Source organism: Mus pahari, chromosome 21 (genome assembly GCF_900095145.1).
Source record: "Mus pahari chromosome 21, PAHARI_EIJ_v1.1, whole genome shotgun sequence".
In the NCBI taxonomy this organism is placed as follows: domain Eukaryota; kingdom Metazoa; phylum Chordata; class Mammalia; order Rodentia; family Muridae; genus Mus; species Mus pahari.
In genome coordinates, this window is record NC_034610.1 from 17804570 (window position 1) to 17830021 (window position 25452).

General features: G+C 38.2%; 1 protein-coding gene across 1 annotated transcript in view; it reads right to left on the bottom strand.

The window, feature by feature from the left end:
- LOC110337918 (zinc finger protein OZF-like) overlaps window positions 1-24221 on the bottom strand; it is a 37643-nt gene extending 13422 nt beyond the window's left edge. The window contains 3 exon segments of the mRNA XM_029532875.1: window positions 14658-14784; window positions 22783-22873; window positions 24042-24221. The gene's annotated coding sequence lies outside the window, so the exon portion shown is untranslated.
- Between the last annotated feature and the right edge of the window lie 1231 nt (window positions 24222-25452).

The following is a 25452-nucleotide window of genomic DNA, read 5'->3' on the forward strand; positions in this document are numbered from 1 at the left end:
GGTACATTTATGTAATAGAATACTACTCATTTCTATTAAAAATAATGACTTCATGAAATTCATAGGCAAATGGATGGAACTTCAAAATATCCTGTGAGAGGTAACTCAGTCACAAAAGAACACACAAGGTATATACTCACTGATATGTGGATATTAGCCCAAAACTTTGGAAAGTTACAATGCACAGATCATATAAAGCCAAAGAAGAGCCAAGACCAAAATGTAGATTCTTCAGTGCTTCTTAGAAGGGTATCAAAATACTCACAGGAAGAAATATGGAGACAAAATGTGGATCAGAGACTAAAGGGAAGGCCATCTAGAGACTGCTCTGCCTGCATATCCATCCCATATACAGCCACCAAACCTGGAAGCTTTTGTGGATGCTGAGAAGTGCTTGCTGACAGAAACATGATATGGCTGTCTCCTGAGAAGCTCTGAGAGAGCCTGATAAATAAAGAGGCAGATGCTCGCAGCCAACCATTGGACAGTGTGAGGTCCCCGATGGAGGAATTGAAGAAGGGACTGAAGGACCTGAGGGGGTTTGTAGCCACATGGAGGGATCAACAGTGTTAACAGACCAGACTCCTCAGAGCTCCCTGGGCCTGGACTACCAACCAAAGATAACACATGGTGAGACCCATGGCACTGGCCACCTATGTGGCAGTGGATGTCCTGGTTAGACATCAGTGGGAGGATAGGCCCTTGGGCCTGAGGGTGTTCGATGCCCCAGTATAGGGGAATGCCAGGGAGGGAAGTTGAGAGTGTATGGGTGGGTGTGCAAGCACCCTCATAGAGGCAGGGAGAGGGGAGATAGAGTGGGGGTTTCCAAAGGTGTGACCTGGAAAGAGGAAAACATTTGAATTGTAAATAAATAAAATATCCAATAAATAAAAAAGTAAATCAAAATATTGGCCAACTCTGAGAGCCTACAAGGGCGGTATATGTTCTACGGTATCAAATATTAGGCTGCAATTTAATTCTTTATGTAAAAATAATTGTACATAGACATCTCATTAGTATGTTTGATTTGTCACTAATAAGTGGCAGAATTATATGCATGAGAAAGAACTGTTTTTAAATAAACTCTTCTATGATTAAAAAAAGAAAAAAGAAAACATTAGTGAAAGGAGAGAAACCTTTACAGATGTGATAAATGTGAACAATCCTTTATAAGTGCCTGATCTCTTTACATATATCGGAGAATACTTATAGGAGAGAAACCATACAATATAGCAAGTGTGACAAATCCTTTACTATTGAATCTTCTCTTAGAATTCATCCAGTAATTCAGTCAAAATAGAAACCTTATGAATGTAGATAAGGTGAGCATATTTTATCCAGAAAGCCAAATTTGAAACACATCAAAGAATTCATGCAGAAGAAAAACCTTACAAATGCAATGTCTGAGGATAAGTTTTTACCTTCCTTTCATGTCTAAGAAAACATCTTAGTGTCAATACTGGGGAGAAAATATTTTACAGGAAATAATGTGACATGCGTTTTATTGAAGCTGCCTTTTTATCCATTCTCTATCCCTGTCAACACTCAAGGCTCCACAGTAGAGAATTCATTGTGAATATGAGAAATTTGTAAACACCATTATGTAATGCTCAAATCTTTGAAAGCATCAAGAGTTTATGAAGAGCAAAATTCTGAAATGGGACAATATATGTGTCTTAATTAGGATTTTATTGCTGTGAAGAGACACCATGACAAAGGCAATTCTTATAAGGACAGCATTTAATCAGGGCTGGCTTACAGGTTCAGAGGTTCAGTCCATTGTCATGAAGTGGGGAGCATGGCAGCATCCAGGCAGGTATGGTTCAGGAGAAGCTCAGAGATCTACATCTTAATCTGACGGCTGCTAGGAGAAGACTGGCTTGCAGGCAGCTAGGAAAAGAATCTTAAAGGCCACACCCACAGTAGTGCACCTACTCCAACAGGGTCACATCTACTCCAAAATGGTTACACCTCCTAATGGTGCCACTCCCTGGAACAAGAATATTTAAACCACTACAGGGAACATGTGTTACTAATATTTTGGCTATCTCACATGATTTTTGCATGGTCTTTTGTTATTTAATGGTTATACTATTATTTGGCTTGCATCCTTTTTACCTTCTTAGTAAAATCTGTGTACTTATGAATTCTTCTGTGAAATAGATACCATTAAACATCTCAATTCTGTAATTTGTTTCTTTATACTTTCAGTTATTGCCATTTTTATGCAATATTGTAATTGCACAGATAAATTTCAGTAATTCATTGTTTTGGACATAGTTTCATTCTTTTATACATGGTTAATGAGGGTGGCTATTTTGTAACATTCTTTTTTTAAAAAATTCTATTCTGCATAGCTATTGGAAGAGCATGCCATTTACATAGCAGAATACCATGTCCTGTAAGCTCTCCAACCGCAGCACAAAATGGAGCACACCCTTTTTCATTGAGGTTTTCTCTTTTTTGCCTGTACTTATAGAGAGAATATCTCAAAGAACAGGTGCCTGGCCTCATCTGGAGAATGACTCTACACAGAGCTTTCTATAAGTGCTCCATGATTTAAGTCCAGCTTAGCCCTTCTTACTATGTAATGATTAGGTACTGTGTTATGACCAGTACCAATTATAGCCCTTTCACCCTGTAACTCCAAAACCCTTTATATACCTTTTGTCTGATGATATATATGAAGTAATATACCTTATTCAATGAAGTTGATTTTCAGAAGGCTTTACACCATACTCATGACTGTTCAAACCCTGCTTGTTACTTCAGCTCCCCTTTCCCTCAAACCCCCAGGAAGAGGACACCCACAGCTGGCACCTAAATAGGAGTCCCTAAAATTAAGCAAATTTGGAGTCCCCCTGCTGAAGAGACAGCATTTCCTCCTGAGGATAAGCCAGCCATTACCTCTTTCCTCCCTCTCATTCTTCCTCCCCCATGTCCCTCCCACCACCCCCACTTTATCTTTAGTTTGAACCTTCAAAGGGCCAGACATAGTTTGTGAAATAATTGAACACCTCTTGATATGGGCGACTTCCTGACATTGCCTAAAGATCCCCTGCTCTCTTTTTGACTCAACAGCCTGACTGAGTATAGGCAATAAACTTTTAGCCTCTCATTAAAAACCAAGTTACACAGCAACCATTCAAATCTCCCTAGAACTGCTGCCAGTTTCTTAAAGCTGCCAGTGGGCTCATGCTTGATAGGTCTTCTCAATAACTGAGCAGGGAATTGCCTCATGAATAGTGAACACCAGTGGGGGCACTTCCTCTCTTTTCTATAATGGAGAATTCCAAATTAGTTTCTTTAAAGCCTTACTTAAATCAAGATTTAAAGTCTCACAAAAGAAGGGTCAGGAATTCTTCAATGAGGTGCTTCAACTCACACCATGGGTCCTGTGGGTAATATTTCCAACCTAAAAGTCTTAATCCTCATTAAATACCTGAGTTGTAAAAAGGAAGTCCAGAAAGGCTATCTTTTGCTGCTCTCCTTCCTCCGCATAAAAGCTGACATTCAGCAGTGTTTAAGAAAACATCCCAAGCATCAGGATGATAAATTAGAGGAAGAAGATCAGGGAGATAGAGGGAAACAATCAAATGAGAAGGAAGCCTCTGATAATTTTCCACAAGCTAACTCGGACTCTTTAGAAAAACCAATTGATCTAATTAGGAAGAAGTTAGTCCCTGACATTCCTTCCCACTGTATCCCTCTCTTCAATCTAAGCGACTTCATTGTCTATAGAAGACAAAGAACCACAAATTAGGACCAAGGCTCCTAAAGACACCCAGATAAACCCTCCAACACACTCAGCACCACTACCTACAACACTACACCCTATGCTCATTGAGCATCTTTGTAATCTCAGAGAAGTTAAGAACAATTATTCCCAGACCACTCAGCTACAATGTCGCAGGCATCCAGAGTCTCCACCCATTGGAACTTTTGTGGTCATGCTACATGCATCCAGATAATATCTGATGTTTTGGTATCCCCTCTCCAAATCAGACTAAAAGAACTATGACAAGTCATCTACAAGCATGGAATTCATGCCTCTTGCAGAGTTTCAATACTAACCTTTTACCCTCCTAAGCCTTGAGAGATGTATGCCTATCTATTCTCCATGGTCCTTTGTTTGTGAGGTGGAAAACCATGTTTAGAGATGAATGTCAGATATAGGCTAGGAAAAATGAATTACATAATCAACAAATAGCACCACAACAAAGGCACCTCCTCATTCAGCTAATAAACTGGAATCATGAACAGCTGTGTGTCCAGGGTAACTTCTCCATAGAGATTCAGCAGGCCTTTCTACCTGCAATCTACTTTGAGCACTTATGTGCAGTCCTGGGAACATTTAACTCCTTCATCCATAGGGTCTGGACAGGCCTCTTCACAAAACTTCCTAAAGCAAACACCAACCAAAATTCTCTTGGACTTTATACTAAAGATGCAAGCCAGTTTAGACAGAAAAATACAGACCCTGAAGCAAAAGAAATGGTCCTAAAAATTTGTATCTGGGATGGAATGAACCTGGAGCACAGGCATGCCAAAGTCTATAAAATGAATATTACAATAAATGGATCCCACAATATAGGGACTGTCTCATACAAGGTTTTGTCTCTCTCAACCCTTTGTAGCTGCAACAGGGTCTAACTCCACATCTTTTAAATATGGAGAGACCAGACACTGGATAGGAGATCCACCCCTGCCCCCCAAATGACACAGCTGACCTTTAACTTCCTAAATCCATCTGTCCCAGCTACAAGAAAAGCTCACATTGTAAAAAGGACTACAAATCTAAAAAGAATAAACAAGGCAAACCCCTGCCACCTTTAAACTCCTTGCATGGCAATACTCAGGTCCAGCAGTAAGCCAGAAGAACCAAAAACAGAGGGTCACTAACATAGCAGAGAAAAATAACCCTCAACTTTCAATGAAAATTGGTAATAAAAGTTTTAAATACCTAGTAGGCAGACACAGGGGCAGATAAGACTATCCTAAGATGAGATGAGATTCCTGATGGGAGTAGGTAATCTCTCCTGAGCATTTTTTGCTCAAGATTTTTATAAATGGGAATTCTCAGATGGTACAAAAGGGACAATTAGACCCGCCCCAGTGGCTAATATAACCCCAATTTTGCTGGATAGAGTCATATTTGAAGATTTAAATGTGGTCCTTGCCAGTGGAGAATAGGGAAAATGCCTCCAAATAAGAGGGACTAACTAAAATATCAATATCATAAGAACCCTCAATTCTAAGGGCTGCTACTAAATACGTTACTCTTTGCCTGGAATGGACCAGGGAAGATTTAATCTGGGTTGAAAAGTGGCCTTGAAATAGGGAAAAATGAACAACTTTACAACAATCAGTTAAACAACAATTAAAGATGGGGCACATTTGTCCCTTTAGAAGCCCTAGGAATAACTTGACTGATAACCTGCCTTCCCTGATTAATTTCCAATAGTACAGAATTTAGGGGGTCCAAAATTTGCTGTTCCTTTAACTATATGACTGATAATTCAATTAGTTCTTTTTATAAATTTAAGTATCTTGCTTTTGAGCTATTTGTTGTTAACCTCTTCCCCCCAAAATTACTGCAAGTTCTATGCCAGTGTTCATTTGCTGGACATAATGAGGCAATTTCAGCATTAGTGAAGGGTATTAAATTCATCAATTCAGAAACGTTTTCTATATAGATCTTTAATTTTTTATCTCTAGGAAAAGCACTGTGTCCAGGAATGCTTTGCCTACAATCCCATATCAAATGACCTTGCTTACCACAATTAAAACATTTAACATTTTGACTTTTCTTAAAACATTGAGAAATTACTTCTCCTATCAGACTAGAATTATGAACATGATATTCAACATTATTTGTATTTCTAATCCATTCATCTACTGGTGATGATCTTGTCTCTAAAGTCTAATCACCCATTTGCATTTTGGATTGGCATTTTCAAAAGCCAAAGATTCAAGTGATATTTGTCTGACTTCTGAATCTGATACTAATGTATTTGCAGATGAAGTCAATCTTTGCAAAAAAAAAAAAATTAGCAAAAGCTTATTTTAGGCTTTGTATATAGTTAATGACTCAGAGCTCCCCTTCAGTTTCAACATGCAGAAGCTCAGTATTTCTTGTCAAAATTCCTCTGTGTCTCAGTATTGTTATTTTCATTTATAAGTCTTTCTAAGGCTTGTCTAAATTCTTCAGAATGTGTGACAGTATTTTTCATATTTTCATATATAAGTTATTCTAAGGCTTTAATCTTACCAACACAGGAGGCCAAAGGCTTTCATCCCAGGATAGACTGGTACCTTGACTTTACACCATATTTTAACTGTTAAACATGGTAGGTATCTTCTGGTCATGGTGTATACCTTCTCAGGGTGGGTAGAGTCATTTCCCACCACCAACAAAAGAGCTAAGTCTATGAGCTCCCCCTCAGAGTGATCATTCCTGGCTTTGAAGTCTGTGCCTCCCTCCAGTCAGACAATGGACTTGAATTCACCTGTGTATTTCTCAAATCCTACCTAATGCCCTCAACATCCCTTAGTATTTCCATATCCCACTTCCAGTTTTCTGGAATGGTAGAATGAACTAACTGTACTTTAAAAATTACACTGGTCAATCTGTCCCAAGAACTCACCTCGAATGGCTAAAGCTCTTGCTATTGGCCCAAGCAACCACTTTCTGTCTTGCTATTGAGCTCACAAACAGACTCCCATGGTTGTGACTCCCAATCTGTTGTGCAAATACCTCTCCCCAATCACCTACTCACTCCCCTACTCTGTCATTTCTGCTCCCTCCTATGAAACAATACTGACCTCTTTCTACCCCAGCCACATGCTAAATTCTTTCCATCCCCAATCAACATTGGAAATCAGGTCCTTCTCTCTCCTCCCAACCAATGTTCTCACCCTACCAGTTAGGTAATCCCCTAAATGGTAGGAGACCTTCAGTGTAATTCTTTTACCATCCACAACTGCTAAGCTTGATGCCCTCCATCACAGGATTCATCTATGTCACCTCAAGTTTTTTACTCCCTTGCCTCAACATAATTTCCCTTCCTACCTTTCAACCTCAACAAGACCATGTTCCCTAGTATTGCCATGATTCCCTCCCTACCTCCCTACCTTTTTCACTTCACCCTCTTTTGCATGACTGTATTAAAGCATCTGGTACACATTCTGTAGGGGTGTTTAATCTCCTAGTCTTCAACAAAACCATAATCTTTGATCTCTCATCTCATCTCCACTGTACTGACCACATGATATTTTGTGATACTCAAGTCTTCTACTGACTATTTTCTAGTTGGTCAGGAGGTTGCACTCTAGTAATTGGGGGTGATAAAATGAGAAGAGTCCCTACTGATTCCAATCATGGACTAACTAGCTGTCCTGTCCATTATTATTCAAACCTAGCCTCTCCTGGCATTCACAATAACTGCAGGCATCCTAACTAGGACAGCAGGATAGACCACTTCCCTGATTTTGCATCATCACTTTAATTCCCAGTTTGTCCAGAAGCTCCAGAAGGTGGCACAAACTATACTAACTTTTCAAGGACAAACTGATTCCCTGTCTATGGTGGTACTCCAAAACTGATCTGGATTATATCCTCTTAAAGCTGAAAAAGGTAACCTTTGTCTCTTCCTCCAAGACGAATGCTGCTTCTATGTCAACCTATCAGATACAGAAAAAACAAAAATCCAACTTATATAACAACTCAAGGATTCCAACCCCTGGGCTTTCAAAAACCCCATATGAAATTAGATATCACACTTTCTGACCCTCCCCATTTTCTTCCTTTTCCTAATCACACTCTGCTTTATCTATTGCTTCTTTGCATGTCTCCAACAACAAATTAAAAAAAAATCTCTAATTAAACAATCCATTGTTACAGAACTGCCAACCACTAGTCACAGTCTCTGAAGTTCACAACAACCAAGTGTGACCTGATGTGAAGGACCAAAAGGGCCCCATAGATGACAATCCCTCCAAACAATAGCAAGTTGTTTACAGAGAATGGAGCCCTCATTTCATACTTAACATTACCCCCTCTTAGTTCCTCCTCTTTTATACTAAACAAAAGAGAGGAAAGTTAGCAAGCAAGCCTGTCTCTACCACCTGCTCAAGGGAGCTAGCAACAGCAGGATAGCATCACAGTCTGTGAAGATGAGACCCATCCCCACTGTCACCACAAGTTGCTTATCCCCGCCTTGCACATGAGCTTCTAAAAGGCCAGTCTATCCTCTCTCTGCTCCCTTCTCCCCTCCACCCTCATCAAAAGGCAACCTCTGCATATCCCCACTCCAGTAAACTACCAACATGAAATCGGTTGCATGCTGACTTTGTGGCATGTATCGCTTTGATAATAATACCATTATTAGGCAAAACCTACAAATCTAAACTAGAAAGGAAATAGATAAAATTACAGAGACTGATAAAGCTTTGATTCTAAACATAAACACTCACTGAAATGAATTCACAGTGGATTAAAAACTGTACCACTGCTGGAAATGAGGGAAAGACCTTAAGCCATAATCAAATCATTGTACATAAATGTACAAAATGTGGTAAGCCCTTCTGCATGTCATAACTCAGGAACTTGCAACTAAATAACAACATGCATTATGAAAAGTCCTGACAAATGTACAGAATGTGGTAAGTGCTCTTATTATGCATTAGACATTGAAGGACAATACAGAATCCATTCTAGAAAGAACACTGGCAAACTTAATGAGTATAGTAAATCCTTCTTTTGCTGCTCAGGTATTAGAAAACATCAGGAATACATGCAGGAAAGAAAATACTATATGTAATAAATGTTCCAAAGGATTTGTCAAGAAACAAAATCTTCAGAGACATTAGGCAATCCATACAGGACAGAAGTCTTATGAATGCAGTGAATGTGAGAAATCCTTTATCATTAGTTCAGTTCTTAGATTACATCATATAAATGTATATGAACATTCATATAAATTATATGAACATTCATATAAATTATAAACCTTATAAATGCAATAAATTTGGCAAGAGCTTTATTCAGAAAACTTAGGAGATATCAGACAATGTATATAGGTGAGATGCCTTATAAATGTACTGAATATGAGAAGTCCTTTCAGTTGTTTTAGGTCTTAGAAGCCATGAGAAAATTCACACAGGAGAAAAATCTTAGAAATGCAATAAATATGAGAAATTCTTTATTAATCCCTTATCTCTTAAAACAGATCAGATAATTGATACAGGAGAGAAACCTTACAAATAAAGAGAATATGAGAAATCCTTTCCCATTGCCTCATATCTTAGATTGTATCTGAAAATTCATAGAGGTAAGAAGTCTTTCAAATGTATAGCATATGATAAAGTCTTTACATACCATCCATATCTATGAAAATATAAGAAAACACTCCATGGAAAAGAGTCCATAGTAAATAATGTGGCATGGGATTTATCTGAACTATGTCCTTACAACAACTAGAGGCTTCACACTAGAGTGTCATTGTGAACACAAGGAACTTGTGAAACATGTTAAATACAGATTAAATCTTAGAAAATATTAATAGTTTACACTGTGAAAAGTTCTGAAGATGGGAGATACCATAGAGGAGGAGCTTCAGTGGGCAAGTAAACTTCTTGGAAGACAGCTGACTCTATTGAACAATGTTTTTATAGATCAGTATGGAGGAGAACTTTCATAAAATAATATTGTCAAGAGGAGTGTCATAACTTTTTCAATGTCAAATATTTCATGATGAATACAAAAGGGAGAAGCTCAAGAATGTGCTATTGTAGCCAGGTGGTGGTGGTGCACGCCTTTAATCCTAGCACTTGGGAGGCAGAGGCAGGCAGATTTCTGAGTGTGAGACCAGCCTGGTCTACAGAGTGAATTCCAGGACAGCCAGGGCGATACAGAGAAACCCTGTCTCGAAAAACCAAGAATACGCTGTTGTGTAACTATTTTCTATAGTCTGAAATGTTCCATATTGACAGGAAGCTGATTAAGAAAGGAAATAAACCACTAAAAATACTATCAAGAAAAATTCCTCAATCTGACAGGATTCACTGTATTTAACTCCCATGAAGAAACTCATACCATCATGCTGCTTAGAAACTGTGGGTATGACTGCAGGTGTGCAGTGTGCTCCCAGTGTCCTCTACGCATAAGCTATATCCACTGCTGGGTTAGAGTTTCATGACAGTAATTATCTTTGAGTTCCTTTCATTCTTGTAAATGGCTTCTTCCCCATAATACTGTTAAATAATCCCAATAAAGCTCATTAGTTTAACAAGATGGACTTAATGGCATCCATATTTGGTTCTATTCTCAGATCCCATTTTGGATGAGGACATGCATGTGCATTTTGCATCTCCCAGGAAAAGACCCTCATGAAACATGTGGTGACCCCATTTATTTCTCCCAAATTTCATATACACCAGAAAATTGGTATTGGGAAAATATGAGTTAACTAAAATTAGGGAAGATTGTTGGTTTTCACTGTTCCAGGCTTACTGCCACAGTAGTACCTGGTCTTGTAAAAATGGCTCAAAACAAGAGAATTCATAGGCCTAGGGAACCTAGGGGAGGAGCCTGCATCACAACCTCTGCTGCATTCAGGGAGGAGAGAGAGAGAGAGAGAGAGAGAGAGAGAGAGAGAGAGAGAGAGAGAGAGAGAGAGAAGACCACAGGGAGATGAATGAAACTGTGTCTACAAAACTGTCATTGAAAGACATCACTCAATCTGGGTTATGTCTACACATAATTCAGAACAAAGGCTTAGATTCAATTATGCAGTCATGTTCCACTGAAACTCAGAACACTGCTGCACATGAACAAATACTGAACATTTTATAATGTCCTTATGGCTTGTTTTACATCAGAAATTCCACACTAAAAATCACTCAATAAAAATTCTGTTTGAAATCATGGTTAAATTCTTTAAACAATGCTAGTATTATAGATATATCAGAAAATTCATCATGAAATAAAACTCAAGCAAAACTTTTAAGAAATACCTTCAACCTTCTAAGAAGGATCGAAATATCCACACTTTGGTCTTCCTTCTTCTTGAATTTCATGTGTTTTGCAAATTGTATCTTGGGTATTCTGATTTTCTGGGCTAATATCCACTTATCAGTGAGTGTATATCATGTGTGTTCTTTTGTGATTGGGTTACCTCACTTAGGATGATATCCTCCAGGTCCATCCATTTGCCTAAGAATTTCATAAATTCATTGTTTTTAATAGATGTGTTGTACTCCATTGTGTAAATGTACCACATTTTCTATTTCCATTCCTCTGCTGAGGGACATCTGGGTTCTTTCCAGCTTCTGGCTATTATAAATAAGGCTGATAAGATTTTATAAGATGTGTTCTTTATAATATTTTATATATATATATTATATTTTATATTATTTAACAAATAATAATATAAATGTTTATTATACATAAATAAAAATAATGGAGCATGTGTCCTTATTAGAAGTTGGAGGATCTTCTGGGTATATGCCCAGGAGTGGTATTGCTGGATATTCCAGAACAAAATATCCATGGAAGGAGTTACAGAGACAAAGTTTGGAGCAGAGACTACTCTATCTGGGGATTCATCCCATAAACAACCAGCAAACTCAGACACTATTGAGGATGCCAACAAGAGCTAGCTGACAGGAGCCTGATAAAGCTGTCTCCTGAGAGGCTCTGCCAGTGCCTGACAAGTAGAGAAGTGGATGCTCACAGCCATCCATGGATGAAGCACAGGGTCCCAATGAAGGAGCTAGACAAATTACCCAAGGAGCTGAAGGAGTTTGCAGCCCCATAGGAGGAACAATAATATGAACTAACCAGTACCCCTAGAGCTTCCTGGGTGTAAACCACCAATCAAAGAAAACACATGGTGGGACTCATGGCTCTAGTTGCATATGTAGCAAAGGATGACCAAGTCAGCCATCAATGGGAGGAGAGGCCCTTGGTCCTGTGAGGGTTCTATGCCCCATAGGAGAATGCCAGGGCCAGGAAGCAGGAGTGGGTGGGTTGGGGAACAGTGGGAGGAGGGGATGGCATAGGAGATTTTGGAGGGAAAACTTGGAAAGGGGATAATATTTGAAATGTAAATAAAGAAAATGATTTTAAAAAATGAAAAAGAAAAGAAATACCTTCAGCTTAATTTCATGTGAACCAATCCATACAAATATCATGAAACTTTAAAGGTATAATTTTGGAACACGACAATGTATACAAGCTCATGTACAGCTTAAACCTGCCCAAGAGTGTGCATGAAGATCATTGTGAAATACTGAGAAATGTTCAGGAAGTTTTATTCAACTCACAAATTTGACAAGTGATACAAAAATAGTGAGACTCAGAAATTTTAGAACATAGACAAGGCAGTGCGCTGCAGTGAATAAAACTATACCATTATATAAATTTTTCCGGGGTTTTGGTGCAAGAGAACAGTGATATTCAGCAAATAGGAGAATGTTGGGACCACACTTCTTATCAATTGGCTCTGAAAGTGTATCACTATGTTCTCAATTATTAATTGCTGTGTTGTGGGTGATAGCCTAGCAGGATGTGTAAATGTTTGTTTACTCCTCACTTGCCTCCCCCCCTCCCTCTCAAAATACATTCTACCATGGAGGAGGAATCTCTGCAACTATGCTAATAGCTGTTTTGTATGAGAAGTAAGTATGGCATTATAGCAAAAAAGGCTGTAGACTGAAGCTGGGGAAGGCAGGAGGAGAGGAAGAGTGAGGGAGAGTTGGGAATGACTGCTCAGGCTTTTAATGTCTGCATTGTGGTGGCAGAAGCAGGTAGCTCTCTAATTTCTAATCTTTCAGACAAAGTAATAGAAAGAATTGAGGGACAGAGTCATTGGAGATCCAACTTCCTGCAGTTACCAGTGCAGGTTAGTGTATAGATTCTACAATGAAATAAGCAAGGAATTCAAGTACGTTTCTAATATCACAGGTGGTTTTGCATAAAATGGCTTCTTACTGTACAGTCTTGCATTCATTGATTAATACTCATTGATTAACAGCATTCAACAGTAACAGGAAATCAAAGCAGAACTTACACACATGACAGGTGATCAGTGACACAGGGTAACATGTTTTCATTCAAACACAGGTACACAATCAACAAGAAGGTTTCTGTTTTCTAAAGATTCAAAGCAATATATATTTGAACAAATTAATCCTAACTACATTTGGAATTTTGAGAAAGCACGGAGCATTCAAGGCTTGCCAAACATTAAACCGTGATTTCCAAAGCAACTAAAATTATTACAGTGGAAATTATTTAAAAACAAAACAAAACACATGAGAAATCAGTGGGAAGACAATATAGACAGTTTAAAAGTCTTCAGAGATACTAAATAATTCTAATCAAGGTCCTGCTGTCATTATATCAGGGGAAAATGACCACAAAAGGAAAAGAATATAAAGAAACTACTGAAGTCTTCACAGCCAAAAGATCAGTCAACAAACTTTGAGGCAATAATGCTTAAATGAAGATAATGAAATTCAGCCATTATTGCTATGCACACCAAAAAAGTGATACTAATGGAATAGCATCATACATATGCATAGTCAAATAAATTATGTCTTCTAATATTATTTATCATTACCAAGTAAGACAGGATTGAGTATAATAGTTTAATTAATGAATGTTCTAGAACCATTTCTATTTAAATCAAATGGGACAAAATCAATCTCATGTCCCATTTAGTCCCATTGCTTTCAAAAACTTTTATTACATTTTTATTTTAGTGTATGGGTAGTAGTGTTATACACCAGGTATGTACAAGTTCTGTGTTTGTGCATGGTGCCTACTGAGCTTGAAAGAAGTCATCAGATTTCCTGCAATTGAAACCATCATGAGGTGCTGAGAAATAATCCACATGTTTTTAAGACACGCAAGTGCTATTCACTACTGGGACATCTCTTCCAATCCCCTCCCCATGCCATTTCCACTCTTACTTAAAATCCTCACTACTCTTACTTCTGTTCCTCCAAAATATTCAATGATCCCATTGCTATAGATTTTCTCTCCCCCTTACAGGACTCTTTCTTCTGCTTCACAGCAGAACAGGTTCGGCTTATGACTTAGACTTCAACATTAAGAAAAGAAATTCTTCAGAATTCATCTGAATTTCTAAGACATCACAGTGCCAGTAGACAAAGAGGATTATACAAATGATTCCCCAACTGTTCTGCAGTGTAAAAATACTAAAAATGCTCTGTAAGGATCCTGGAGGCGGTAGATGACACACAGGCCTTAGAGGGATGTTATTGATTGGCCTGCTTTGCATGTGTACTAGCACACCACCTGAGCTCTTTCCATTGCTCATATCAGTGCTATATCTAGTATGCTTACAAAGTATTGCTGCCCTTTACTTAAAGAGAAAATAAGAGAGATGGAGAAAACATTCAGAATATAACACTCATCACACTTCCAGAGAACACATGCACACGCACACGCACACGCACACGCACACACACACACACAAAGGTAAAGGATGCACCATGATAGGATTATGTTGATAACCATAATACCCCTCATTTCTGGGGATCTTTAGACAGTACAGAGAGTTTACATATATACAAAGCAAGTAAATACAATGGATTTATCAGGCAGTCTATAAGAAGAGCATCCTTACCTACAAAGAATAGATGGCTATAATTCTCCAGCATCACATATACGTACAATGTCCTCTGGGCTGAGTCTAAATACTCCTATTCATCCTATGGGTATTCCACAGCCACATTCATGAATATTAACAGACCCTGCAATTGACAATTACTCATTTATTATATGCTGTGGGACAAAATGTTTGCTGAGGTAAAAAAGACCAAAGATATTAGTGGCACTTTTGTGATATAGGTGAGATATGGCAGTATTTCAAAGACTAAAGTTTTCCAAAAGTGCTACGAAGTATTCTCAGCAGTTAGGCACTACAGTCCTTCAATAGACAATGTACACAATGGCTTATTACATGACATACATTCAGAAGGTCTTTTTCCACCACGATTTTTTGAATAGCAGATAATGATTTGCCATCATCACTACAGTTTAGATTTTTTTCTCCAGTTCAGATTATGTAATATCTTTTCAAGTGCAGTTGTGGCTGGAGAGATGGTTCATTGGTTAAGAGTACCTTCTGCTTTTCCAGCAGTCCATCATAGCTCTGTTTCTATTCCTGGTACCTCCTTAAACCCTTTCAGGCCAAATGCTTTTCCTTCCTTAATTACCTTTGTAGAATCTATTCCACTAATTTTTCCCCCTTCACACTCCTAGTCTTGATACTATACCTGCCCATAAAGACTGGTCCCTCCCACTCATATTCAGTCAGACAACCCCATAGCTCCAGCTGCTATGCTGCCTTGGACATGCTCTGTACAGCATCCACATATGTTTACTGACAGCCTAGACCTAAGATGAATCTAATAGTGGGACACTGTACCTCTATATCAGGAAGTTAGTGGTCTCTCAGCCAATTCAACCATATTGCTGAATTCATCCTGTGCTCTGGCTTTCCTCACTAGATGGTGATATTGTGGTAGTGCTAAGTCATGAACAATTTTTTCTTCCAGGAAGAATGTTAAAGGCCCTCTAATATGCCAAACCAAAAAATCCCTTTGGAAAATGTAGTTGTTTATAGAGGAGTTTGTGGCCATCTAAGGTGCAGAAATAAGCAGTACATTTCAAGCTGTCTTGAAGAATTCAGTTATGCCATGCTCACAAACAAATGGAAAGTGAACAATCTTATTGCATTAAAAATGGGTTAAGACATAATGGAACAAAGTATGTCTGCAGAGATGTCATCCTAGCAACTAAGCAGCACAACTGAAAACTTTCACATACAGAAAAGTAATCAAGCCCAAGAAAGAGTATAAATAGCAAAAATACATACATACATACATACATACATACATACATACATACATACAAATAAATGAAAATAAAAAATAAAAAAATTTAAAAATCAGTAAAGGCTGACATCAATGAAATAGAAACAGAAAACAATACAAGGAATCAATGAAACAAAGAGTTGCTTCTTTGACATAGTCAACAAGATTGACAAAACCTTATTTAAACTAACTAAAAGGTTGAGAGAAAACATCTAAATAAGCAAAATCAGAAACAAAACAGAAGCTGAGGAAATCCAGAGAATCATAAAATATTAAAGACTTCTACTCAACCAAAATGAAAGATGTAAAAGAAATGGATAATTTTATCAGTAGGTACCACATTCCAAAGTGATATCAACACCATATAAGCAAATAGACATATCGAACCCCAGTGAAATAGAAGTCATTAAAAGTCTCCAAACCACCACCATCAACAAAAGCAAAGGAAGAGATGGTTTTAGCCCAGAATAATACTACTTTCAAAAGACAGAGTTAAAATTAATACTCCTCAAATTATTTCATAAGAAACAGTGGAATATTTCATCAGGCCACATTATCCTGATACCCAAAGCACATACAGATACAACAAAAACCACATAAAGATGCAACTACAGACCAGTTTCCTCTATGAACATATACGCAAAAATACTCACAAAATACTTGAAAAAAGAATCCAAAAACACATCAGGAAGATCACCAACCATGATCAACCAGGCTTTGTAATAGAGCTGAAAGAATACTACAGTATACAAAAATCAAAAAATATAATTCACCATACAAAACAAATTGAAAAAAAGACATGATTATATCAATACATACAGAAAAGACCTTAGAAAAATGCAACACTGTTTCACCATAAAATCCTGTAGAAATAAAAAATACAAAGGACATACTTAAATATCATAAAGGCAGCTTACAGCAAACCTAGAGTCAAGATCAATTTAAATGGAGAGGAACTCAAAGCAATTCCACTAAAATCAGGAACAAACTAGGCTATTCACTTTCTCCATATCTATTCAAAATAATACATTTATTCTTAGCTAGAGCAATAAGACAACAGAAGGAGATCAAGTAGATAATGGATTACAAAGGAAGAGGTCAAAATATTCTTATCTGCAAATGATGTGACAGTATATAAAAGTGACCCAAAAAATTCCACCAGGGAACTTCTACAACTGATAAAAACTTTCTCCAAAATAGCTGAAAGAAAATCAATGCACAAAAATAAAAAACCTTCATATATAAGAGATACAAACTGATTTAAAAAATAAAAATCAGGAAAATAACACATTATACAATAGCCTCAAATAATATACTGTATGTTGATGGTAACTCTGTGCGGACAGGTGAAAAACTTGTACAATAAAAGGTTCAAGACTTTGAAAAAATTGAAGAAGATATTAAAAGATGGAAAGACTTCTCATGCTTGTGGATCAAGAGGATTAAGATACTAATACTACAACAAGAAATCTACAGATTCATGGAATTCCTCATCCAAATTCCAACACAATTTTTCTCAGATTTTAAATTGGTAAATTCACACTTATATAAATAAGCTATATATATATATATATATATATATATATATATATATATATGCTCAATCATGAACAATAAGAGAACTTCTTGTGTTCTCAACATTCCCAATTTCAAGTTTTCTACAAAACAAGTCTAAAAACCTCAATATATTGGCAGAAAAGCAGACACATTGATCAATGAAATGAACTGAAGATCTAGACATAAATACATATGGCCATCTAAATTTTGATAAAGAAGCCAGGAATACAAACTGAAAAAAGATACCATCTTCAACAAATAGTGCTGGCCTAACTGGATGTCTGCATTTAGAGTAATGCAAGTAGATGCAATCTTATCATCTAGCAGATAATTCAAGTGCAAGTGGAATAAGGACCTCAGTATAAAATCAAACACCATGAATCTAACAAAAGATAGATTAGGAAAGAAAAGTGAACATATTGTCACAGGAGAAGACTTTTTTTAAAGGAAAAAAAAAACAACACATCAACAGCACAGGCACACAGAACAGCATCCTCAGGAAACAGAAAAGCTTCTATAAGGCCAATGACACTATCATTTGGACAAAGCAGTAGCCTACAGTATGGGAAAACATCTTACACATTCCACATCCAACAGAGACATAATATCCAAAATATAAAGGAACTCAATAAACTAGAATCAACAAATAATCCAATTAAAAATGGGTTACAAATTTAAGCCGAAAATTTTAAATGGAGAAACCTCAAATGGTCAAGAAACATCTAGAAAATTTTTAACACCCCTATCTTTCAGGAAAATGCAAATCAAAACTACTTTGAGAGCCCATCTTATACTTGTCAGAATAGCTAAAATCAATAATACAAGTGAGAGCACTTGCTGGAGAACATGTGGAGCAACAGAAATATTCCTCCATTGCTGCTGGGAGTGGAAACTTGTCTAGCCGCTAAGTGAATCATTGTGGTCATTCCTCAAATTGATGAGAATCAAACTACTTCAAGATTCACCCACACCACTCTACGGTATCTACCCCAAAGAACACCCCAACCTACCCTAAGGACCTTTGCACAACCATGTTTGTTGCAACTGTGTGCAAAATAGATAGGAATTAGAATGAACCTAGATGACCCTCAACAGAAGAATAAAGAAAATGTGGTACCTTTACACAATGGAATACTACTCAGTTATTTTAAAAAAACTGACATAATGGTTTATGTCTTCAGAGCCACCAATGCCTCTTAAGCTGGCCCATGACAACACCACCAACTTTATTAAAAATATAAAAAAGAATAAAAATTGCTAAGACTCAAGGAAATTGTTTAAATATTTTCTGCTGAGATGGTTGGTCACAATTTCAGCGGGTAAGAGGGAAAGAAAAATCTATCAACTTATAAAGCAAAGACTATTAACAAATGATCAAATGGTACAATTCCAGAAAACTATATGATGAACATGAATGCATTTCACAAATCATGCATTAGACATGTTTTCAAGCACATGAAGCAATCAATGACAGAAGTTTAGAAAGCAGACAGATGGTGATAAAGGAAAGCTTCAAAGTCCACTATTGAGAATCTTTGCTGGCCACAACTGCCCTTTCAGCCTGAATGCTGCCATACTGTCTGCCACGATGATAATGGACTAAACCTCAGAAACTGGGGGTTAAATAATGAGTCAACTGAAGGGTATCCTGGAATCTCACTGTTGTTACCAGGCTCTTTAAATCATCCCTGATCAGTTCCCTGAGATATTTGATTCAGGATCAGCCTGATGGAAAGCCAGCTTGACCAACACTGGTTTCAGCACACACAGAGAAACAAACCCTAATCTTTTGTTCAAGGGTGTGATCACATTTAGAGGCAAAGCCTCTAAATACAGTTTGCTCATGGGACACTTCTTTGACTACCTGGCTATTCTCTGGCAGAGATTGTGTGCCACCTGAGAGAACAGGTGAGACCACCATTTCTCAAAGTCCTGGCCCAAGAGGAACCCGTTCAGCGCAATCAGGACATAGGAACCCAGGAACAGTCAGGGACAGGATCCTTCTGGTTTCCTTTTGCACTCCCAGAGCTGACTCTGTGCCACAGCTCTCCATACCCAAATCCAGCCAGGAGAGAGCTGGTCTCCCAGGAGTGTTGTTGACACACCTGATAGCACAGGTGAGACCACCACTTCTGCTCAAATTCCAGGCACAAGAGGGACCTGCCCTGAGCCATCAGGACACAGGAACCAAGGAATAGCCAGGGATAGTATGCTTCTGGTTTCCATCTGTACCCTGGAGTTGACCCTGGGCCGCAGCTCTCCATATCCAAATTCCACATGGAGAGAGCTGGTCTCCCAAGAGTACTGACATAGAGAATTGCAGGAGGCACAAGCCACAGTCAGAGATAGCAAGACCAGCTAACACCACAGATAACCAGATGATGAGAGGCAAGTACAAGAACATAATCAACAGAAACCAAGACTACATGGCATCATCAGAACCACCACAGCAAGCACTGGATACTCCAACACAGCAGAAAAGCAAGACTCTGATTTTAAATCACATCTCAGAATGATGATAGAGGACTTTAAGAAGGAAATAAATAACTCCCTTAAAGAAATACAGAACACAGGTAAACAGGTAGAAACCCTTAAAGAACAAACACACACACACAAAAAAAATCCCTTAAAAAAATTATAAGAAAATACATCCAAACAGGTGAAGGAATTGAACAAAACCATCCAGGATGTAAAAATGGAAATAGAAACAACAAAGGAATCACAAAGGAGATAAAACCTAAAGACAAAGGACAACCCTGGAGATAGAAAATCCAGGAAAGAGATCAGGAGTCATAGATGCAAGCATCACCAACAGAATGCAAGAGATAGAAGAGATAATCTCAGGTGCAGATCATACCAAGAAAACACTGACAAAACAGTCAAAGAAAATGCGAACTGCAAAAAGCTCCTAACCTAAGCATCCAGGAAATCCGGAACACAATGAGAAGATGAAACCTAAGGATAAAAGGTATAGAACAGAGAGAAGAATCCCAACTTAAAGGGCCAGTAAATAGCAACAAAATTATAGGCAAAAACCTCCCCAACCTAAAGTAGGAGATGCCCATAAACACATGAGAAGCCTACGGAACTCCAAATAGATTGGACCAGAAAAGAAATTCCTCTTGTCATATAATAATCAAAACACTAAATGCACAAAACAAAGAAAGAACATTAAAAGCAGTAAGGGAAAAAGGTCAAGTAACATATAAAGTCAGACCTAGCAGAACTACACCAGACTTCTCACCAGAGACTATGAAAGCTAGAAGATCTTGAGCAGATGTTGTACAGACCCTAAGAGAACACGAATGCCAGCCCAGGGTACTATACCCAGCAAAACTCTCAATTACCATAGATGGAGAAACCAACATATTCCATGACAAAAGAAAAAAATTTACCAAGTATCTTTTCACAAATCCAGTCCTACAAAGGATAATAGATGGAAAATTCCAACACAAGGAGGGAATTTTCATCCTAGAAAAAGCAAGAAAGTAACCTTCTTTTAACAAACTCGAAAGAAGATAGCCACACAAACATAGTTCCACCTCTAACAACAAAAATAACAGGAAGCAACAATCACTATTCCTAAATAGAAGCACCTAAGCAAATGTTCAGCATCCTTAGTCATTAGGGAAATGCAAATCAAAACAACCCTGAGATTCCACCTCACACCAGTCAGAATGGCTAAGATCAAAACCTCAGGTGACAGCAGATGCTGTCAAGGATGTGGAGAAAGAGTAACACTCCTCCATTACTGGTGGGATTGCAAGCTAGTACAACAACTGTGGAAATCAGTCTGGCAGTTCCTCAGAAAATTGGAAACAGTATTACCTGAGGACCCAGCTATACCACTCCTGGGCATATACCCAGAAGATGCTCCAACATGTAATAAGGGCACATGTTCCACTATGTTCATAGCAACCATATTTATAATAGCCAGAAGCTGGAAACAGCCCACATGTTCCTCACCAGAGGAATGGATACAGAAAATGTGGTACATTTACACAATGGAGCTATTAAAACAATGACTTCCTGAAATTTGCAGGCAAATGGATGGATCTAGAAAACATTATCTTGAGTGAGATAACTCAGTCACAAAAAGAACACACATGGTATGTACTCACTAATAAGTGTAAATTAGGCAAAGAGCATGGAATACCCACTAGACAACTCATGGACCACATGAGGCTCAAGAGGAAGGAAGACCAAAGAATGGATACTTCAGTCCTACTTAGAAGGGGGAACAGTATAATAAAGGGAGGTAGAAAACCAGCCATCTAAGAGCAGAAGAAGCACAATCTTCTCAAATGCCATGCGCCGCTCTCCCATGTGGCCATGAAAGAAGTCACCTTGGGTTGGTGATGCAAGCTTTCTATTCCAGCAGCACTCAAAAGACTAGGGCAGCAGATGTCGATGTTCAAGAGAAGCCTTATCTACAAAGAGTTTCAGAACAGCCAAGACTACCTAGACAATATGTCTAAAAAACAGTAGTAACAACAATGTAAAAGTCTTCAAGCCTAGTAAAGATTACAGTTTAAAAAATGTCTTCTCTAAGAACCTGGAATTCTGACATCAATACAAGACAGAAGAACACATAAGAGACATGAATACTTAGTCACTGCAAGCATGTTCTCATTCAAACATGTGAAGAAATATTAAAGGATTTTTTTTTCAGATTCAAAACACCAAAATCATACTGACATTTTGAAACACTGAGAAACCAAAAAGAATTTTAAAAACTAGGAGAGAAGCATCAAACAGAAGGGTGACTTCAAAAGATATTAAAACTATAGCAGTGCAAAGCATTGAGAATAGATAGGAAGGCTAATGAGAGTACATATCAATGGGCAGGTAATATAGACAGTTTGATACTATGCAGAGATATTAAGCAAACAAATATCATCAACATTCTTTAAGCATTATATTGGGAAATGGAGAAATTAAGCATAAAACATAGAGAACATAAAGGAAATGCAGAATGCTCTAAAAGTATAAGAGCAGGAAAAACTAAGAGGCATCAATTGTTCTGACTAAACAGTATATTAAAAATATATTAATGAAAATATTTAATATTGGTAAGAAGACGTGATCAGTGGATGTGAGTGTGAGGTGGACAGCATCCCTCACATACAAAACCAAATTAAATTACAGTTGCCTCTGTGTATTAATTCTCACAAAGAGTCTTCTAATACCTACTGTGGGAGCATTCTGACATTATTACATTTGGAATGAAATAGAATCTGGCCAAACCAATTTCATGTCCTCTTTTTACTGTGACTTGAGCCCCTCAACATTCCTTCCTTAATCCCTCCTACATACCTGGATCCTTTGCTACAGTTTCCTCTCTTCACCATCCAGGGCTCTTAGTTCAGATTCACAGGTGAGCAGAACTGGCTGAGGAGTGTGACGCCTATGTATGGGAAAGAGATTCTTCAGAAAGCACCCAGAACTTTACATAGAAGGAAAATACATGACACTTCCAAAAAGATAAATATGAAGGAAAGAGAAAATATCACAAATAAAAATGTCTCCTTTCCTGTAAGGATTTGAATGTACTCTGTAAGATGTGAGTTCACTCACACACAGCTCAGACATATGCAGAGTCATTCTACCAGGAATCCTGGGGAGGAGCTGGGGAGACTGCAAGAAAACTATTGTCACCCACAGAAACCAGACTGCTGCACTTGTCCAAAGAGAGATCTCTGCAAAAAGCCCTGTCAGCAGGGTCTAGGCATTCCCACGCCTCCTACAAGAAGTCCAAGGTCACAACACTGTATGTTAACGAATCCTGAAATTAAGAAAACAAACAAACAGAAAAACCAAACTATTGGTTGGCCACATGTGTAAAGGCAGAGTGCTTTTCTTCAACCAAGGAGACAAATTTCTTATAAAGGCGAAAGATTATAATTATTCAAAAGATACTTTCTAACACTTTATTTTAATCTATAGAGGGTTTTCTACTTAAATGGTGTGGTCTGATATACTTACACAGCAATACTGGGGTTGCCTGGAACTACGGTGTAATATTAAAAAAGCATATGAAGATGCATTTTCAAATGCTTTATTTACATCCTAAACTGCATACAACCCAGATGAAAAAATCATCAACCACTAAAAAAAGTCTGCCTATAAATGTTAATGTTTACAGCAATAACAGTTTTTCTCAATGAAGTACATTTTCTGGTTCAATTAAAACGGCACTATTTCCTCATATAATTATTGTACACAAAGGTATCTATGTGGATACCTCTTAATGGAAGCCAAAGGCATTCTCTTGAATAACCAGTTAGTAAAAGAAGGGAGTAAGAAAGCAAGAATGAATTTATGGTCCCGGAGCTTTATAACTGACATGAAAACAAACAGCAGCTCCAATTTACCAGATTTCTAACGAGTTACTTTATGACTGATTATTCCAGTAAATGTAGGATAAATGAAAAGAACACTATAAACTGTAGTTCATAAGATCTCAGACGGCCCCACAACTGTAAGATATCCACAATAGAATCATTGAGAGCAGCATCCTTAAGCAGCTGCAGAAAACGCGCCCCTCTCCACTCCCGCCCCACAGCTCCTCTGACCTGGGAGGTTCCAGGGATGCCTGGCTGTGGCGCCCGCCGCTGCGCTGCTCACTGCTGACTCTCCCTGGCCCACAGCCAGGAAACCCGGTCTGAGGAGAGTTTTCCGGGGAGATCTAGGACACCGGTTCTCTCTGGGAAACCAGCCCACAGTTAGGGACCGCGTAATGCATTCACATAGGAAGGGGAGTGAGGATTTTCCTGTCACTCTGGCAGGAAATCTTTGTCAATCTTTGGAGCCGCTCTCATAGACCCGCCCCCCACACCCTGGTTCCGGTGACGTAGCTCCTCTGAAGACCATCAACACCTAATTGGTTTTGTAAGATCAAACCCAGCTTTTTTCTTTTCACTGTCACTTTCCGGGGCTTTCCAGGAGTCTCAGCTAGCCTCTGCCCTTTCCCTGCCCCTCCCCGGCCCCGGGGATTCTGGTTCCTTCCACTCAGTCTCAGGCTTCCAGCCACACTGCTGCAGCTGTCAGGCTGTCCTGGAAGGATGCTGCACCCTAATATCTGATAGTGAGTTCTAAACCTCTCAGATAATAGATAAGCAGCCTCACTTGTTAGCTTGGAATACAAGCCTCCTGGGCTAAAAACCGCACAGCAAAATATAACCAGCACCCTAAATTCCGTTTTCCTTTCTTCCATTCCCAACACAAAATACTAAAAATAAATAAAAACGCCTGGCTCCCTCCCAAAGCCTGACTCAAAATATAAATAAAATATAAGAAGGACTAACCATATGAAGATGTAGATTAAAAAGTTTGGGAAAGAGAATGATGAGAGAGGAGCTGTGGAGCGACAGGGACAAAGGTGACTATAGAAAGTGCAACCAATAGAACAGAGAGTGGGGAAATATGAATAAAGTCAGACTCCAGCAGCATTGTCCTGGCCACAGTAGCAAAGAGAATAAATAATGCAAATAGTTTTTCAAGAATATTTTTGTGTAAATAGTCTAACAATCATAATATGAAAGAGAGCGTCAGCATAAGTCCCAGTTCATGTAAGAGAAAATGTAGTGATAACACAGAAATTTTGATAGCCAGAAAAATAAAATGATTTCATGAGAATACAACATGTAAAATTCTATGCACAGGGGACTCAGGGTCAGGATCAGGATGGTAAAGAAAATGAGCATAGAGAGCTGTATGAATTTTCAAGGGAAAGGGCATTTGTGCCTGGTACATCACTTTATCACTCTTGTCTGTAACACACAGGTTGGAATTTGGATAAAGAATGCGTTGAATGTATAAATTTCTTTGGGTAGGATGGACATTTTTACTATGTTAATCCTCATGATCCGTGAGCACAGGAGAACCCTTCAAGTTTAAATATCTTCTTCAATTTCTTTCTTCAAAGACTGGGGTTTTTTTTTTTATCATGAAAGTCTTTCAGTTGTTCGCATAGTGTTGTGCAAA